This window comes from Xyrauchen texanus, chromosome 4, assembly GCF_025860055.1.
Source record: "Xyrauchen texanus isolate HMW12.3.18 chromosome 4, RBS_HiC_50CHRs, whole genome shotgun sequence".
In the NCBI taxonomy this organism is placed as follows: Eukaryota; Metazoa; Chordata; class Actinopteri; order Cypriniformes; family Catostomidae; genus Xyrauchen; species Xyrauchen texanus.
The window spans coordinates 32,275,834-32,297,532 of NC_068279.1; the positions used below are offsets into that span (position 1 = coordinate 32,275,834).

The window sequence follows — 21,699 nt, forward strand, 5'->3', positions numbered from 1 at the left end:
CCCCCTTGTCATGTATTTAAGCCCTTATGTTTACCATTGTCCTTTGTCTAGTATTGATGTTAGTTTGTGTAGCACTTGTCAAGTTCATGTCATGTTTAAGCCTTGTCAACCAAGTTAATGTTCATGTTTCAAATTTATGTTATGATTTATTCATGTTTATAGTTAGGGTTTTTGGTTTTCACATTGATTATTAAACTGCACTTGGGTTATTCATTTCATCGTCTTCGTCATTGCCACCTACAATACGTTACAATATGACTTTTGTATAATGCAAATCTAATAATCATAATAATAATGATAATTCAGCATTATAGTATAATAATCAAGCTGACATGTCCCATGGTAATAATTTAGTATTAAGCAGTGTTCAAAAATAAGGGGTTTCAAAAATAAGTCTGTGAAGTAGCTTTGCACAGTAAAAATATTTGAAAGTAAATAATACTTTTATTAAGCTACTATGTATCATTGTGTATGGAATATAAATATAAAGTGCATGTCAATGACCATTATTGAATTTCATTCTCCCTTGTGTTTATTTAACGAAAAGCATGCACAACAGCAATTCTTTTCAGGCATATAATACATTTGTTTTCTGAAACAGACAAACTTTCACAAATCATACGATAACAGTTTAAATCTTGTATACTCACAGTGAAAACATGCTGATTGAGTGTGATTATCTGATGTACGCAGTCAAGTCTGTTTACATTAGTGCTTGGCACACACCCACACACACACACACACAATGTTTGAGCAGTCATACAGTGCATATAGGCAAACCAGACTGCTGATATTGTTTGTTCATTAGTTTTTTACACCTATAAAATATTTTATTTATTTTAATTTGTTTTACTCCTCTACACTCTGCCCATCTCTACCAGCTGTGCAGTGTCACATGCTAAAATAACTCACTCCAGGGGGCACTGCGGGGGAATGTAAGCCCTACTCACGAAAAGGTTAATGCCATCTATTTTAATATTCACTCTCTTGTGCTTTCTCTTTTCGCAACCCATCAAGACACAATAAAGGCTTTTCATATGACAGGAACACATCTTATCTTATTTGCGTAACTTGTAAATCTTAATTTCTCACACAACAGAACAAGAGTTTGTGGTTTCATCAGAGCCTAAAATTGCTTTTGACACATGACACTTTGTGCAGAAAGCTCACAATTATCCATAACTTGGTATTTAGAAGATAGCAGGCTACATAAAAGACTAGAGCACCTGCAAACAAATTATGCCCCTGTGGGAGTACGCCCCTGTGCTGGGGAGAGTTTGGATCGTACAGAACAGCAAAATGATCAGGCTGACTATACGTTTTTACTTCTCCTGTGCATGTCAGAAAGTGTTGACTCCTCACTGCATAAAAGCATTTTTGAAATCAGAATTTTTGTCTACTCTTCCTAAAAAAAAGAAATAATATCTAAACATCCTTAAAACAAGATACAATTAAAAAATATATATAAAATAAAAATCTTACCCCATTGGCAAATATATATATTTTTTCATTATCACAATGCGTAATGACATTTTTCGAAGGAAGTACATTAAAGGAGAAAGTGTTAAAGGAATAAGCTGGGTTTAATACAATTTAAGCATGTGTATATGTGTGTAAACATTATTATTATTATAGACAATTTTACAACTCTGTTGCCATGATGATAATAATCAACAAACCCTACAATTACTGTAAAAATGACTACTTAAGCAACTTTACAGCATAAGTTATAATTTTGTTTTACAATTTTGACAGTAGAATTAATGTAAGTGCTTTTATAAAATTATAGGCTTCACATTTCTGTCTTTAATCTTCAAAAATTGTCCCTATTCACTTCCATTGTAAGTGCCTTACTGTAACCTCGATTTTTATTTATTTATTTTTTTTTAAAGAAAAGGAGGGACTAGTCAAAATAATTTTTTTTTGGTCATCAACATTATGCCACAAATGCAGTCAATTGACCTTAGCTTGTGATGAACTAGGAATATTCCTTTAATACAATTAACCATGGCATTACTACAGTAATATCATTTTAGTAACCATGTTTAATTTTGTGGTTACTACAATATTACTGTAGTAAAACTATGGTTAATTTTACCCGGTTCAAACCTTTCTCTCATCTCCCCGACCTTCACCGTGACCAAATCACTGCGAGGAAATCAACCTATATTATATTCTAACCTATTTATATTCGTTTTTATTTATTATCATGACTTTAGTATTAAAATAAGTATTATGAGTGGAGAGAATCTACCCATCACTAGATAGGAGAAAGTGTTGGACTAAGAAATATAAGCTTATATCAGTATTGAAAGCAAGTCTTAATATTATGCAAATTTCCCTCTGAAATGGATGTATCTTGTTTTATATACACATTTAATAAAAAATACTAGAAACAAGACCAAAAACTAATAAGAATTTTGTTTTTCAGTGGAGATATGACAATCCAAGTATGGAGGCCCAAACCTGCATAAATAATAAATAAATACACGTAATAATAAAAAAACAAATAAAGGAATAAATGTCTTGATAAAACAAATATAATTAGTTTTTAATTAAATTTATTCCTGAATTTATTATTGTATGACTTTATTCCTTTATTATTTTCTATATTTATTTGTAACTTTATTTTTATTCTTTTTAACATTAAATTATTTATTAATTTATTTAGCTTTTTTTATTTTTTTTATTTATGTGTTAATTTCTTTTTTATATTTATTTATTCACACATATATTTATTTCCATATTTATATATTCCCATATATATTTATTTATACATTTTTACTTTTCTGTGTGCAACATGGAAATGATGGAGGTGGTCCTTGCGTAGCTCCAGTGCATCATTGGTTGAGAGCTCAATAGTACTTATCGGAAGCAGATGGACGTCCCACCTTAGCACCCTCTGACTCGCACAGATTTTGAATATGCAGGGAACGTTTTGCAGAGAGTTTAACAATCCAGGATGTGCTTTGACATTCATACCAGCATAGAGCTCTCCTAAAACATCAATAAGCACCTCACTAACAGAAACATCGTCATTTGATGCGTGATTATCAACTTCATTCGCAAGTTGCGCAACTTTCTAGATATATGTGAATACATAAACGGGCACAAAAGGCACAAATGTGAAGCAAAGATAAATACTATGTATATACTGGTTTCACGCTTGGCAGTAATGTTATAGGGCTCAAGTGAGAAATTTTGTCCTAACATTGTCCCCTGTGAATCACACCGAAACTGTGCAGTAAGATGAGTGCACTACATGATCACTTGACATTTTAAACTGTGCATGTTTAAAGTTACGGACCAATGCTTCAACCATGATCTCCACATTTATTTATTTATGTATTTATTTATTATTTTTGCGTGTTTTGTCCTCCATATCCATGTGCTACTCAGCATGAATGTGGATTGGACTTCAAGGGGGCAATATGGCAAATCAATCATTTGTTGATACAACGCATAGGGTGTTTGGACAACAATCCTACTGACATTAAATAAGTACTTAGAGATTCTTTGTGATCTTCATAATAAAGGGTTGCAGGGGACATATGCCATAAAAACCATGCGTCCCATGGTGTTGAATCAGAACACACACATTCTACAAATGTGGTTCTCCTCATCAGCATTGCCACCCATTTGTGTTGTGTAATGCAAATCTCTCTCTTGGTTTGCCTTGCCCAAAGATCTTATCAGGTAGGCCTGGCCTGCAATACGTACAACAGAAAACCGGATGCAAAAGTGAAACGGAGGCTGTTCTCATCCCTCCCTCCAACCCTCCTCCACAACCTGGCTCAAGTTTCACTGCAAAAGTTGGAAGCCTCTTTCCAAACAAAAGTTACAAAGATCAACTTGATCGTTTGCAATGGTGTGTCTGGGAGTAAACACTTGGCTTGCTGGCTCTCTTTGTTCACGTAACATTTTCTGTTGTGTTATTTTAGTGCAAACATGCTAATTAAATCATTAATTTGGTATTTTGCTTCATTGAATTTGTGTAGGATTGTAAATTTGAGTTAAAGCATGTGGAGTTTCTCCTTTGGATCCTGTGGGGATAATTAGAGAATGGGATTTCCTACTGCATAGGTTGTTTTCATTTAGGCATGGAACGTCAGGGAAATACTGTAATCTTGGTGAGCAAGAGATGACGATCATATAGCCTAGTTGTAGTGAGCTACACTGCACTTAATTATAGGATAATGCCTTTTTTAACCTGGGGTTAAGCAGCATTTCACACTTGTTATTGCGAGAGTAGGTTAGTTTTTAACCCTGGGTTAGGAAGCCCTGCTCCATAGCAGCTGAATTGTTTTACAGAGTTATCCTATTCAAATATGATTAAGATCATATTATTTTATTAAGACTATTATTGTTTAAATTCAAATCAAATTCTTCTGTCACACCATTGGATAAATATAACAACACAGATTTTTACTTTTTCAAAATTATGAGTGGTATTACATGGGACATTTGCCCATGTAAAAGTCTGTGCCAATTTGCCAGTATGTTGCTATGTGAATAATAATGTGTTCTGAGTGTTTTTGTTTTGTTTTGTTAGCATTTTGCATGCAATTGCCAGAGTGTTACTTGGTGTTTGCTAGGGTGTTGCTAGGTGATGGATAGGTGATAAGTCATCCCCCAAGTCTGTATGATATTCTTGTTCCTTTATATAGCTCAGGTTCCTCATTCAGTGTACATTCTACCAGGTCGAAATCAATGACTGATCACTCAAAATAATAGCACATATCTCCTAATAAAAAAACAAAAGCCATACATTTGGTAATTATGGTCTATAGAAACATTGTTGGGCAAATTATCCCCAACAAAGTTTAATACTTAGGCTTAGAGGTTTGTTCAAATCAAATGTATTTAATAATACCTTTCACAACAAACAAAACATTTGAGTAAACTGAAATATGATAACCTGTTAATGGTAAAAAAAAAAAATACATTCGATGATGTCAATATTTGCATAAGTTATCATTATATGAAAACATCAGTTTCATATCACCAGCACTACTCAGTCTTTTCTGTCTCACATGAGTGGCTCTCTGTTTGTATTACACCTTTTTTAACTGTGGTTGATTTAAATTATTTTCCTGTCTTGTTTATGCTGCTCTTATATATTTATACTATCTGTTTCTTGATGAAATAAAGAAATTTAATTGAGAAATGATACAGAATCACTGAGAGGTTGTGAGTATGCACATGGTATTGTATGGAGAATATCTGGTCTTGTATATCAAAACCACTTTACCACAAAGATGTATGATATTGTATATTGTATATTGAATATGAGTGTGTTATAAGAAGCTTACTACTAAACGCTGATTTGCATTTATAGTTCTGCTGTTGATGTGTCTTGTGTTTTTCTGTGAGTGCACAGCCAATATGCTCATTATACATTCATAAATAAAGAAAAGCAATGTCAGAAATGTAATTCGTGGATTCAAATATATGTTTAAAATTGTTATAGAATTAAAAACAATTTAAAAGTATGTGGATGTTGAATTTTTATGAACATATTATTTATGATTCATTTTGCCCACAATGCAGGGAGAAAATAAGTAAGGAAAATACTTTATGCTTCCTCTTGATTTGCCCAAATAATAATAAATAAATATATTTTGGCATACTTTTGACATTCTGTGCTAAAAAAGGAAATCATCAATTTATTTAATAACTATTCACTTGGCCAACACAAAATGTGTGTATTTTCAAAGAATTTGCAATGCATTATGGCAATATATCCAACTCTTACCAGGTGCTTTTTAATTTGCTGTTAAATTTCCATAACTTATGAAATATGATTATTTACTGTTCACCATACTGTCAAACATGTGGTGAAATCATTGTTCATATTGTGAAGTTCAAGAGTTGAATACAACACGTATTATTTCACTCACATATCAAATTAATGTCAAGGAAAAGCCCAGTGAAAAAAAGCTTTTAGAGTTTATAATGTAAACAGATATCTTTTGTCATGTTCGCTTGTAACTTTATGAACCACAAACAGATCATAAAAACAGCAGATGCTCCTGATTGAGACAATTGATTTAATGTTTACAAATGGAACATTATTGTAAAGTGTTAACAATTCCTTTGAGTAACTCCCCTTTCATGAGGAAAAAGAGTACACATTTAATGAATCAGGAGCTTGTTCTCTCTCAACGTTTTCTCCCGCTTTCTTTCTCAGACATAGATTTGGACTTTCATTGCCACTTCAGTTCAGTTGTCTGCATCAGATCTCTGCATCTGCATGCCAATTGTACCCTATGAATTGCTTAAATCTATCTCAAGATCCTTTCTCACAATGCTATCAGTGAATATTTATAGCTGAGGACCAGCTTTACAATCTCCCTGTGCTTCTGCCTTTGTCCGGATGTGATATAGGGGCCATTGTGCTGCTGACAGATCTCATTTTGAAATCAAAAATCAGGTTGTCTTTCTGTCTGTGCCTACAGAAATGTAAAGCACTGCCCCCAGTGGACCAGTGTTGTTGTGCGTATGTGCATTTATTTTGTCCATGGAGGGGCACCAACAGCGAATTGGTTTTCAACTGTACAGGCTGTAATACAGTGAGGAGGAAAGCATATTTTTTAATCTGTACCCCCAACCCAAAACCCCAATCCAAAACCCTAAACCTAACCATCAGTGGCGTACAAATGTAATGTTAGAGGGAAGAATACAACCTTCAAATTGCGCCCGTCACTGATTATGCTAATGCAATTGGGCCTACTTCCTGGTTTCAATGCGGGATTTGAACATGGGTCTCCAACGCTGCTGATTCAATGTGCTTCTGGTCGCGCCAAAGGGGAAGGTAAACAGACTGATGTCAATGCAAAGATGTCTGATAGGGGATGCCACTTGTCTGTGAGTCTCCATAATGTGGCCGATCCTAGGATGCTGGAACTCTCGGAAATAACATATCGTCTTTTTGAGTGATCATGTTGCTGTCACGATCCCCTGTTGTCTGCCCCGTGTTTCTTGTGTCACCTCTCATAAACTACAGTTCCCATGATTCCCGGCCCTCATCACTCTCTCATTGTTTTCACCTAGTTGTCATTTAGTCTAATTACCTTGTGTATTTAAACCCTGTTTGTTTTCCATTCCCTTGTCGATCGTTGCTTGCTTGTGAAGGTTGTTAGTGCATGTTTATTCCTTGTATATTCTGGTCTGCGTTCCTGCCTGAGCCCGTCGTGGATGTTTTCCCCCTGTTTATATCTTTTGTTTTTCCATCGTGGATGTTTTATTTGTTCCAGTCTTGTTTGTCTTCACCTTTTACAATAAAACCACATTTAGATCCCCACTCCTCGTCTGCCTCCTCTTGCATGAGGCTTAGCAGACTGCAGTTGGCTTGTAGAACCGCTAGATCCATTGTGGGTCGATCGTTCTGTTATAAGTTGCAAGAGGAGGCAGACGAGGGCAGACAAGTAATAAACATGCACTTCACAAACAAGCAACGATTGTGGAAGCCTTGACACTTCAACTTCTGCATTTCCTATGACTTGGGATTCAGAATTTTTCAATAAATGTAAGCTAACAGACCTGCTACTGTCTAGTGTGTCATTATAATAATCAAACAACCATAACAAGAAAACACTCACTGCTCTTGACTGGGTAACTTTAGTAGCTTTAAAAAGTATTAATGTATTATAATCATACAGTAACGTAGTAGTTTTATGTTGCATTTCATTCTGAATGTTTACTTGAAAACTTTTAAGCTGATAAAAAAGCACAGAAAGTACTTAATTTGTGTTTTTGGTTCATTTAGTTTTTAATCTATTTCTATTCATTGTTACTTTTAATTGTTATTTTATTACTGACTGTTTACTAGTCTTGAATAATTAAGAGCTTGAAACCATCCATCCATAATTAAAAAAATTGTTTGTGTTATTATTTGTTGTGGTTTTGAAGCTGGTATTGAGAATCATCAGACTTCACTACCAACTACTGAAATGTTGGTATTGTGATAATGTATATCCTTTTATTGTACATGGTAAATATTGCTGTAATAACATGATGAAAAAGTAGATCTCATTCCATAGAAGTGTGAACATCCCTGCTGTGAATGGTGGCGATGGAGGCTTTTCTTTATTCGACTACCTTACATAACATTAAATAACTATCATATGACAATAGCCTCCTCCCCTACCCAGTGCAGTTTACATTCCTGTTGCAGAGAATTGAGTTGATTGCATAGGTACACTATTAGGTTGGGCATTGGTCATAATTTACGAAAAATATACAGCATAAACCTTGACACATTACTTGAGCATGCAACTTAAATTTCCTTTTTTCTCTCCGGACAAGTAACTTCTTTACTCTGATAAGTGAATGACCAATTTACCTGTCCGGAGGACAAGCTCTTGACAATGCTTAATGTCGAGCTCTGGCTCAATTGTGTGCTCTAGACGATTATTTTGTTTTGACCATTTGTAAACGGTGTTAAACTCTGTCCTGTTCATGCTTTGTGGGTGTGACTTTTTTGCCATGTCATCACCATTCATATCTATACAACCAATGTGTTTATGTTTAAATTACTGCTAGATCACCAAATTGTTTACACAAGCACAAAGTTCTTCATAGATCTAGCCTCTTAATTTTACTCTCATTTTACACCAGATTTATGCATTTAACTTTAAAATGTAAAGCGTTTTATTATGGGGGAGCATGCCCCTCTAGGGCCCCTTTAGAGTCCAAGGTTCACCACCACACAAAATCCTGTGGGAAATACTGAAATGTTATTTGTAAATAAATATTTGTAAATATGCAGAAATGTAAATTATGTAAATATATTTGTTTATTTTAAATATTAAAATATGTATTAAATATTAATAAAATTAACTTTCTCAAATGATGCTGGCATAACATGGATCATCTGGTTTTGCATCAACTTATGGAGTTCATACCAGCTCAATTGCATGCTGTCATTAAAGCAAAAAGATCAAGAAATACCCAAATACATGTAAACTTTACATTTAGAATGTTATACTAATAATTTGTATTGAAAAATCAATTTTTAAGCATATGCCTAAATGCTTACAAGAAACATGATCACACGGGAGGTCAGAATGTTCTTTTCTGACAGTTCAGAGACCCTAAGATCTGCCACATTATGCTGACTCACCGACAAGTGTAATGTTCTATCAGCCATTTTTGCATTGGCTCCACTATGTTTAACTTCCCCAATAGCCAACGGGGCACACGTTGTGTCAGTAGTGTGGGAGACCCACACATTTGCATAATCATTAACAAGCGCTATTCGGAGGTTGCATTTTTCCCTCTATCATTACATTGTTACTCTACTGATGGTTAAGTTTAGGTTTAGGGTTTGGGGTGGGGGTACAGATTATAAAATAGAAATTCCTCTTCACTGTATTACAGCCTGTATAGTTGAAAACAAATCGCTTCGCAGCTTACTTTTGGCCCCCCATCACGGACATTCCAAAATGGAGCTCATATGTGCCCATACGCCCAACAACAGTTATTGCGTTGTTCACTACGGACAGTTTTTTTAATTTTTGTAAGCACATACCACTTTTATTTAAAGAAAAGTCTACCCAATGTTTCTGATTTCACTGTGAGATCAGTCTGTTACATGTGCATAGCCAGTTTTGGATCTCCTTTGTTAGTATTGTATGAAGCATCTGCCATCAAACTATGGATACTTTTTTTTTTTTAAATAGAACCGCATCATCAAATAGCTTAACAAAACTCTTAATGCTGTGAGACTAAAGACTGACTGACTTGCAGCACTCCAGACACTAGATGGGTGCCATCTCATTTTCAGCCTTCATAATGGGGCTTGTATCTTGTGCAAATCTCCTATAGTGCCCTGTCTGAAGAGTGCTTTCTTTGGACAAGCTCTTTAATATGCACTGTGATTGGCATGGCACTTCATCACTATGGTGCTCTAGATTTCAGAAGTACTAGAGCACTGCCACACTGGCATCTTGATACACACATTTGCCCCATCTCCCTTTTAGATCAGACAGAAATGGCCCTGAAAAGAACTTGGGAACTGCCTAACTTGTATAAGAGACAGACATGCAGTCTTTATTGTGGACTGGTTGTTGGGCTATGCGGGAGGTTGTTTGCTGTTGACCATCGTGCTCCACAGGCCCATTTAGCTGACACGATCCCCTCCTTTCCCATTGCCCTACCCCCAGCACTGCTATGGAAACTGGCACAGCTGAGGACCGATGCCCTGCTCTCATTGAGAAGTGTTGCTGTCAAAAGTGTTTAGACATGCTTGAATGCCAAAAGCCATGCTGCTAGGACCATGAGGGCTGACATTTTGACTTTCAAATCAGAATGATTCAGTACTTGAAATATGAAATGTGCCCAGGGCTTAAATTGTATTTGTTTATTGTTTTATATAAATATAAAAAAAAAGTACAATGAGCAATCTAACAGACTTTTTAGGAGAGGTTGCCAATCCTTAAATAGTCTATATCTGGTCATCTGGTGGTCATTCATAATTAATTATAGAGATGCACCGATTGCAATTTTCTTGGCCTATTCAGATTTACGATTTTTTTTTTGTGACCTGTGTGACCTGCCGATACCGATTTTTTTCAGGTTCCGATTTTCTTACCAAGAACCATTATTGACCACATATACAAACAAACTCTACCTTTCTTCAATGCTAAATTTTATTTTCATAATAAAATAAATTATTAAACATTACAATTTCCCCCAAACTGCACTAAGTTACAGGATCTTCTCTCACTTAAACAACTCTCAAAATAAAGTGCTCTGTGACTGGAAAGAGGTAGAAATAACAATTAACTGCAATTAAGTTGCTTTATATAACAGATGTCATTTTCCACTATTTTTATAAATGGACCTTTTTCTCTTTATTACTCGTCTAACAAAACAATTCCAAAGATCTGAAAAACTGAAGTGTGCAATACGCTCAACTTACATTAGATGTCCAAATATCAGTTGTAAAACTGAGCACTGCTTCGGGAACGGCTTGTAACCATACCTGTCAACACTCCCGTTTTTCCCGTGAGTCTCCTGTTTTGTTATTTCTCCCAAAAAAGCTCCCGTAATTTGTATGGCCCAAACCACGTTATATGAATAATCACATCAATGTATTATTCCAAGGTGGTCCAGTTGCCAGATCTTGAATGAAACGCATCCTACTCACACAATCGACACATCATACACATTACAAATCATTTCTGACCTCAACCTGGCAACCTACAACCCATTTGCGCTGTTGATATCTGCGCAGGCAGTAGACGCGGGATGTTAAATCAAGCATCACTGGTAGATGGGAGGAGAAGTATCAGCTGGTGCTCCGGTGAAAAAAACAAAATATACATGTACATTTAACAACAGCTGGATGGAAGAATTGAATTTCATATCCCGAAGCCATATCGACAATGCCCACGCCTTTTGCAATGTGTGTCGCACTGATTTTAATATCGGACACGGTGGGAAAAATTACGTTACTCAGCACATTAAATCACAACGGCACAATTTGTATGTATTTAGCCTGCCTCTGCCATCCAGCACCCACTTCCCCTCTCCCGGATTTGTGTACCCAAATGTTGACAGATAACAGGCTGCATGTGTGACATGACACGAGATTAAACAACTCGGGCATCGTGACGTCGGAAAGTACCTCATACTCTGTATCGAGGAAATGTATCCGATTTCTGACCCCTCTGTCCTCAACTATGGAGAACGGTTGGTCATCCAGGGCCATGAATTCCATAATTTTCCTCGTAATTGCTTTGGTCTTTTCGCTGCTCATACCAAGGAATGATAGGAGAGGCTGCTGACTTGTGGCTGGCTCTGAGCTCTGGCTAGCTTTAGCCGCATTCCCTTTTTAGCTTCTTTTTTAAAATGGGCATGTTCAGCTGGGTGATGGTGTTTTAAATGTCTAATTAGGTTTGTTGATCCGAAAGTTATTGTGGTGGTTCCCCCACAGTTTACTTTGGCCTTACAATTATTATGTGTGGCTGTGACGTTATTGCCTGCGCCGCTGGCAACAAAACGGACCGGCTTGGAATCGGAAAGACGTGAGGCTGACCGGCCAGTCACCGGTCCGGGCCGAGCATGCGGAAAAAAGGCTAATTCCGGTCCCTGGCTGGTCGATCGGTGCATCTCTAATTAATTACATAACAGTTAATAACAGTTAATTAGTTAATAACATATTAAGAATGTACTCATGGCTCTTTTCCATGTAGTTACAATAAATGGGGACTGGAGCTTTAAAGCATCAAAAATGACACCATAAAAAAGTGTCATCAAAGTGTACTATACTCAAAGTCTTAAATTTCACTGTGTTTCACACCCAAAGCTATTCAATGAATCAGAAGACATGGAATATTGCATTGGTGTCTTGTGGATAAGTTGTATCATAATTTTATGGTGCAGTTGCATTATTTTTTTAAGCTTAAAGGCTAAAGACCTCTTTAAATGCATGAAAAAGACGGACCAGTATGTTCTTCCTTTTGTGTTTCATGAAAGAAAGTCACAGGTTTGAAACAACATTAGGGTGAGTAAATGATGACTGAATTTGTATTTTTTTGGTAAACTAACCCTTTCAGGTCACACAGCAAGGATCCCTGCTTCTTCTAAACCTTTCGGTCCCCAAATCAAATGTGAATGTACTGCCTTTCACTACTGTGGGGCCTTATTGCTGTCTGGGTGACAAAAGGTGGAGCAGGGAAGAATGGGGGCCCTGTGTCTTGGATTAGCATGACAAAGCCTCATCCCAAGGACCCCTTTTCCTTTCCAGCATTGTTTTGCTTTTTGTTTCATAGCCCAAAGTTAATTGTCATTTCCATGGAATCCTCCCAACAGCTGTGTAACCGGTCCCACCAGGAGTTTGCAGCACCTTTTCCTGATTATTGCAAATTATTGAATTTGCTACCGCTTTGAAATTTTTTTTAGCTCCCATTGACCAATTGTTGGCATTGTTGGTGTTATTTTGCAGATAATCACAAATAATCATAGTATAGCCTACTTCTGTAATGTTTATCAGTGACTTTATAAGTGCAATTGCTTGTAATTATATTAGTGCATAACAACTGAATATTCCGCTAGCAAGAATAAAATAATAAATACACTCAAAAATACAATGGCTGTATCTCGTTTGGAAGGCTGCATGCTAGATAGGACGCATGCGTCCTTTGAAGGCTGCAGTATACCGAGTGTCCTCCTGTAAACAAGCCTCGTTTAAACGAGACGGCCTTCATAGGACAAATAGAAACGGAACATAACATGGTTGCTATGACAGCATGCCCACTCTTTAACATGCAGGAGCGCTTTGAGTGAGAAGGGAACAAAGTCCCTTTAGAAAGGAATGTATGAGGTCAATTTTAGGCGAGTTATAATGATGTAAAGAGAAAAGAAAATGGATTTCACATGTGTACTTTTAGTCTAATACTTTATTTTAATTATATATTAATATAGTTATACATAGTATATACTCTGCACCCATCTACTGAGGCACTTCAACTTGGGAATTAACATTCCTTGTGTTTGAACATCATATTTATGAGCAAATTGGCATATTTTTTTTTAGACATTTCCATTGAAGCAAATTATTGTGGCTTGTGAGTGTCCACGAAGGATACACCTGATGCATCCTCCGAATTCCCATGAAAGAAGGTTGCATTCAAAGGCTGCATTCAAAGTGTCCTACTCGCTTTTCTGAAACGAGACATATGTGGCCGACAAATTCGACCTCCGGAGGACGCATCCTTCCAAACGAGACACAGCCAATGTGTTTAAGATGTATAATTTGTAAAATGGCTTATATGAGTTCAATGGAAGACTTAAAAATGTTTGGCCTCGGAAATAAGTAATCTTTGTTAAGTTTAAAATCTAGCCTAGACCTACTATAAAACGGTAAACTGAGAACACAAATGATGATTCAATTTAAGGATTCAATATTCACGATTATTAAATCACCTGATTGCGATCATTTGTTTTATCCGCAATTGCCTGAGAGAACTGCGACTATTGTGCACTTCAAAAACGTATCACGTGGTACTATCCTAATGAGGGATTTTTAAGTGACTTCCCAATCATGAACAAGTTTCATGAAAGTTGAGTATCATTTTCCAATGCAAATTAACTGAGGCTGTCACCAACTAGGGCTGGGCGATATGACCATATATCGTGGCGACAATATAAATTGTCAACCTATAGAGATTTTGTAAACATAAACAATATAAACATATATATTGTAAACAACATTTACATAAATATCAATGTGCACAGCACGTGCGTATCTATCAATGGCCATGCTTCACATGAGACAGAATTCAGGCTTGTACAGGGAATGAGTTGCTGCTGGTAAAATCTGTACATGCTGGTGTAGTGGCAGACACTAAAGGAATTATGCAGATTAGGCAATGGCACAAACGCGCCCACAAATTCTGATTTTGCCGATTGTGAGCGCTCTATAGCGGAGGATGCAGCAGTCCACCGTGATCTGACACACTCTGCTAGGACAGCGTCATTATATTCAAACACCTGAATCATCTCTTTAGCATATCGAGGTTCACTTGACTAAACAGCACATCTGTACTTCTCCATCATTTGATGAATTATTGCTGATATGATCAATAGAAAAGTCAAGAAAATGAAGAGAGCTTGATATTAAAACAGGTGTGGCATCTGTGTTGTAGGTTCACAAAAACTGACACAGAAAAAACTTATTTGCATATTGTACCAAGACAAAAATCACTTGTGGTAATACAAACAATCTGTTTTACCACCTCAAAATGAAGAACGCTAAAAAACATTATGAAAGCCAAAATATGCGCTCTCCATTAGTTCCTTGTTTGTTGTTATTGTTTTTTTTTTTGCAAGAAGTGTTTATAAATATTTTTGAACATTTTCTTCAAGAAAATATCTTGAGTTACTTGAGGAAAGTTTATAATACTGTTAGTCAACAATATATCACACCGAAATGTGGCACACTATAAAATTGAGTAATATGGTAAGGTTGACTTAAAACCGAGTGTTTATTTTATTTAGAACTTTAACTGTTTGTCAAGTTCTAAATAAGGAGAAAATTATATAAGAGGAAGTAGTTTTCACTTAAAAAGTATTTATGGATTTTCCAGTCAGTAAAATAAATTTTCCAATATGGTTATTTATTATGTTAACTAAATTTATTGATTTTCCAGAAAAAAATTACTATATCACGATATATACCAGTATCGAGATATAAAATTACTTGTATAGTGATATAAGATTTTTGTCATATCGCCCACCCCATCATCAACCTGAACCTCGAACCATTTAGAGCAACTCCTGAAGAGTGCGTGAAGATGACTTTTTAGCTGTGATGGACGTATGTGCACCGTTTAAAAGTTTAGACTAGACTTTCGATAGTGAATGCAAAATGTTCTGGTTTAACTTTAACATTTGTGTAAGGCAAATGCTCTTGGTTGTTGCGAGTTCATACACGCAGGGAACGTGCATTAACACAGTGGAGGAAACGAGGAGGAGATGCTTACTCTGTTAGTGTGGAGATTAACAATGGCGGCTGTGCAGTTGGATATGTCTTGACTGATTCAAGCTTTTCGAGCGCTTGTTTTGCTACTGTCAATTTTGAGAAAAGCGATCAGATTTCCTCAGATTCACAGTTTATGTGGAAAATTGCTGAAATTATAAAACATTTTAAGCTACCGCAAATAATGCAGAGAGTGGTTAAATTTGCATTAATTCTTGTGATTGCAAGATTGTAGATTTGTAGAGGGACTGTAACAGCCACATTTAGAGAAGACAAACTTGTTAAAGGACTTTAATATTAAGGCAAGTGAAGGAAGAATTCAGCATTTTGGCAATATTTGATATTTATCTCTATGTGTTTTCACAGAAATGGCTTAAAGGGAGGATTTTTTTTTTCTCATCTTCCAATCTGAGCATCCATCATGAAGTAAAATACAGTGATACTCTAGTAAAAATAATCAAGACCATACAAATAATCAAATATGTATTTCACTAAATTAATATGTGGAATAATAATTTAATTGTTAAACAAAATGCATATATTGTTTACATTAACTGTCATTTTTAAGCACTGAGTGGTAATTTTTTTAAATTTGGTAATTGGTGAAAATTGCCTGTGCAATTTTTTTTTTATTTGTATTTTTTTTATATACTGTGCTTTCAGTATATCAAAGTTTCATTGGTAAATGCATTCAGACTCATGTATTTAATTATTTGGGGGAATTTCTTACAATATATGCCTCTTGTTTGACCTTTGTTCTTGTACTGTATTAAAGTTTTGGTGTGATGCCTTGAATGCCATAGCATGTTATCCACAATTATAACATCAACCCAAGAAACCAGCACTAAAACATAGTAACCATATAGAAAAAAACATAGTTTTGTGTATAATTTAATAATTTATTACACTATCCACTGAAACACTACAAATTACATTCATTAGACAAGTTTGCAATGTTAATTACTCTCCGAGTTTGGTATTAGTAATAAGATGTGATTGTGATGATCAGCCTGACTTGATCTTGGTGATGACTGGTGACCATTCAACTTGGGTGACTTTTGGTGTCTGGCATTGGTTCAGAACACATGTCGAGATTACTGAGACTGAAATTGTAACATCTTGAAGGGGAAAGTGGGGTCCTGCCTAGCACAAAACTGAATTCACAGTGAAGACATTTTCTCTTTAATTCATAGAGCTTTAACCAGCTTTTAACGTCCTGTAATTTTCTGGATATGCAACATATTTGTGTATTTATGTTACAAACCTCTGCTTACTGTTCAGATGGCCTTTGTATTGAAATGTATTTTGTGTTTTTTTTTTTTCTGCTTGACTCAGATTATGTGTGACTCAGGGTGTGGGAAAATTTCGGAGCAGCCATGGAGAAGGACTTTCGGTCCGCACCAAAGTGCTTCTGGAGAACCGTCTGCCACCTTAGGAGGGGGAAACGGGGAACCATCCAAGCTGTATACAGCAAAGATGGGACGCTGTTGACCTCAACCGAGGAGGTTATTGGGCGGTGGAAGGAACACGTTGAAGAACTCCTAAATCCCAACACGCCCTCTATGCTAGAGGCAGAGCTGGAGGGTGATGGGGGATCAGATTCTATTTCACTGGGGGAGGTCACTGAGGTAGTCAAACAATTCCACAGTGGCAAAGCCCCGGGGATTGATGAGATCCGACCAGAAATGCTGAAAGCCTTGGATGTGGAGGGGTGTCATGGATGACACGCCTCTTCAACATTAGCGTGGAAATCTGGGACAGTGCCTAAGGAGTGGCAGAACGGGGTGGTGGTTCCCCTCTTCAAAAGGGGGATCAGAGAGTGTGTGCCAACTACAGGGGTATCACACTTCTCAGCCTCCCTGGTAAAGTTTACTCCAAGGTGCTGGAGAGAAGGGTTCGGCCGATTGTCGAACCTCGGATTGAAGAGGAACAATGCGGTTTTCATCCTGGCCGTGGAACGACGGACCAGATCTTTACTCTCGCAAGGATCCTGGAGGGGGCCTGGGAGTATGCCCATCCGGTCTACATGTGTTTTGTGGATCTGGAGAAGGCATATGACCGGGTCCCCAGGAGAGACTGTGGGAGGTGCTGCGGGAGTACGGGGTGGGGGGGTCCCTTCTTAGGGCGATCCAATCCCTGTACGTCCAAAGCGAGAGCTGTGTCCGGGTCCTCGGCACAAAGTCTAGTTCATTCCATGTGGGGGTTGGTCTTCGCCAAGGCTGCGCTTTGTCACCAATCCTGTTTGTGATATTCATGGACAGGATATCGAGGTGTAGTCAGGGTGGGGAAGGTGTGCGGTTCAGTGGGCTGGGGATCTCATCGCTGCTTTTTGCAGATGATGTTGTCTTCATGTGATCATCGGTCCGTGACCTTCAGCTCTCACTGGATCGCTTGGCAGTCGAGTGTGAAGCAGCTGGGATGAGGATTAGCACCTCTAAATCTGAGGCCATGGTTCTCAGCAGGAAACCGATGGAGTGCGTACTCCAGGTAGGGAAGGAGGTATTGCCCCAAGTGAAGGAGTTCAAGTACCTCGAGGGGCTTGTTCACGAGTGAGGGGACAATGGAGCGGGAGGTTGGCCGGAGAATCGGGGCAGCGGGGGCGGTATTGCACTCGCTCTATCGCACTGTTGTCACGAAAAGAGAGCTGAGCTGAAAGGCAAAGCTCTCGATCTACCGGTCAATTTTTGTTCCTACCCTCACCTATGGTCATGAAGGCTGGGTCATGACCGAAAGAACTAGGTCGCGAGTACAAGCGGCCGAAATGGGCTTCCTCAGAAGGGTGGCGGGCTTCTCCCTTAGAGATAGGGTGAGGAGCTCAGTCATCCGTGAGGAGCTCGGAGTAGAGCCGCTGCTCCTTTGCGTCGAAAGGAGTCAGTTGAGGTGGTTTGGGCATCTGGTAAGGATGCCCCCTGGCCGCCTCCCTAGGGAGGTGTTTCAGGCACGTCCAGCTGGGAGGAGGCCTCGGGGAAGACCCAGGATTAGGTGGAGAGATTACATCTCCAAACTGGCCTGGGAACGCCTCGGGGTCCCCCAGTCAGAGCTGGTTAATGTGGCTCGGGATAGGGAAGTTTGGGGCCCCCTGCTGGAGGAGCTGCCCCCGCGACCCGACTTCGGATAAGCGGTTGAAGATGGATGGATGGATGGACTCAGATTATTGTAAATTGCTTAATTCATTTTACTATAATAAATTAAAGTTAATTTATTGCACACAGTGCTGTGAAAAATGATTTGCCCCCATCCTGATTTCTTCAGTTTTTCTGTATATCTCATACTAAATTGTTTAAAAAATCTAACATAAAGCAAAGGCAATGTGAATAAACACAAAATACCGTTTTTAAATGATAATGTTATTTATTGGAACAAAAAATTATTCCAATACCAACTGGGCCTGTGTGAAAAAGTATTTTCCTCCTAGTTACTAAATTCCCAAAACTATGAAACTGCATTCATAATGGGGTTCGGCTGGACTAGACACACCCAGGCCTGATTACAGCCTGCCCTGTTCAATCAAATGAACACCTAAATATTACTTTTTCAGCAGCATGATTTTGGGTAAAAGGTCTCACCCAGTAGCACACTATGCCAAGGTCGAAAGAAATTCCAGAAATTATTAGAAAGTACAACATCTAAATAACTGCAGGCGTCTCGCGCATCAATAAAGGTCACTGTTCATGACTCCACTAATAGAAAGACACTGGGCAAAAATTTCTTCCATGGAAGACTGGCGAGGAAAAAACCATTTGCAAATCCAGAAGAACATTAAAGCTCATCTGAATTTTGCCAAAACACACCTGGATGATCCTCAAACCTTTTGGGAGAATGTCAGCTGTGGGCTGATGATTCAAAAGTGGAACAGTTTGGAAGACAGGGGTCCCATTACATCCGGTGTAAATCAAACACAGAATTCCACAAAAAGAACATCATACCTACGGTCAAGCATGGTATTAGTAGTGTGATGGTGTGGGGATTCTTTGCTGCTTCAGGGCTAGGGCGGCTTGCTATAATTAAGGGAAACATGAGTCCGGTCATCAGTCCATGAGCTGAAGGCCAAGTGCAACTGGATTATGCAGCAAGACAATAATCCAAAGCATAGGAGTAAGTCCACCACTGAATGGCTCAAAAGTAGCAAAATTTTAGTTTGAGTAGGCTAGTCAATGTCCTGACTTGAACTCAATTGAGATGCTGTGGCAGGACCTTGAATGAGCAGTTCATGCTCGAAAACCCTCTAATGTGGCTGAACTAATGCAGTTCTGCATAGGGACAAAATTCCACCACAGTGTTGTGAAAGACTGATCTCCAGTTATCAGAAGTGTTTGGTTGTAGTTGTTTGCTGCTAAAGGTGGTACAACCAGCTATTAAGTTTAAGGGGGCAGTTCGTTTTTCACATGGTTGATAAACGTGTTGAGTAACTTTTTCACTTCAATAAAAAAAATATATATTTGATAACGGTATTTTGTGTTTACTCAAGTTGCCTTTGTTTTATGTTATATCTTGTTTGAAGATCTAAAAATAATTTGGTATCAAACATACACAAAAATAGAGGAAATCAGGAGGGGGGAAATATTTTTTCACATAACTTATTATTAGGGCTGTCAATCGATTACAATTTTTAATCGAATTAATTACATGGTGTCCCGATTAATTAATCGTGATTAATCGCATATACATATATTTGCTGTGAAAGACCCTCATATAACAATAATTCAATATATAATGATGAAATAATTATACAGAGTTATCTTTAAATATTAAAAAATATTCAGATAATTAAATGCATTACATTCTTGTAGTAGAAGAGTTAATCATTGATAAAACAATATAAAAGTGGCTTTAGAATACAATGTATTGTTTACAACCATATAATTGATCATAATCCAATCATTGGCATACAGTTCACAGCAATCCATTTCACAAGTTAATTTGTAAATCAGTTGGAGATTTATTATGAGGGCTTGTTTAAGAACCCGTCAATGATCACCTATGTAAGTCTTTTTTAAAACGTTTTTAGAAACAAGCCAGGGGTATACATAGTACACAATACTACAGATATACAGTATTTTACAATAATGCTAAGACATTATATTCATTATATGGCAATTATTTTCAATGCTTTGGAGTTGTTGGAGGTACAAAGAGTATTTAAATGATACATTTTTTAAAAATTATCCAAAATACTACAGTGTGGACACATTCCCAAAAAAGTTGAGGGGCAGATTAATCTACAGCATTACAGGAGGAGCAAAGTGGATCTATTTCAGAGAGCATGTTTCATAAATAAAGATTGACTTGGTAAAAACGGTGTAACAGTTTAAAGGACACCTCCTTAACCGGTAATTAAATATTTGTGAGGTAAAGACCATACGATGGGGTGACCACCTGGCTATTGCTCTGTTGCAGGTCAGCAGACCTGATTTTGCGGGACACGAGGGAGAGATAACTTACTATTATTGTACTAGGTGAATAAATATGGATTTTATATTAGATGTATTTTTGCAGTGATGTTAAATGTTAATGATGGCGCTGTGAACGTCACTCGGTTTGGCATAAGGTCTACGATACAAACTAATTTTAACAGCACAGACCTACTCAATGTACATATAATGAATTGAAAATAATAATCTAATCGTTAAAAAGCACATTTCCAAATGAGCACTTCAGCTCCATAATTAAATGCGATCTTACCGGATTTAGTGCATCTTGAATTACATTTTTTTTGTCTGATCTGGCTGCTTCGAGTAGGGCCTTCTCATTCATTATGACCTGGCAGGTGTAGGTGTTCACTTTCACCAGGAGTTCACTTTTGATGAGGTCCACAGATGCTCAGTTCCTTGTCTCTGTCCATGCAGCGGTCATCAGTGAAAACACCCTTACCGCGAACGCGTTGGTGACAGGAATGCTCAAAGCCAAAGATATCAGAGCTGTCATGTTTGGGGCACTGAAATGCTTCAGCAGAGCTGTCCGTGAAACTTCAGTGGCATACCCTGCACTCTCCTTTTTTAGGGTCACCTGTAACTGGTTTAAACCATGTATATATTTTCTCCAAATCTTTATTATATGAACAAAGACACTTTTTCTTCTCGGGAGCTCAGGATAGACCCATTTTTCTGTTGCAGTTTTTTTTTTTCAGTGTTTTCCTGCTCTGGCGAGAAAAAAAGGCTGCGCTGTGCATGTTCAGTGTTTTCTTATTAACTTTTTTTTATAGTGATTTTGTA

The 21,699-nt window shown here is 37.5% G+C and overlaps 1 protein-coding gene across 3 annotated transcripts in view; it reads left to right on the forward strand.

The window, feature by feature from the left end:
- LOC127635863 (death-associated protein kinase 1-like) overlaps positions 1–21,699 on the forward strand; it is a 120,700-nt gene that overhangs the window by 44,427 nt on the left and 54,574 nt on the right. The window lies entirely within an intron of this gene.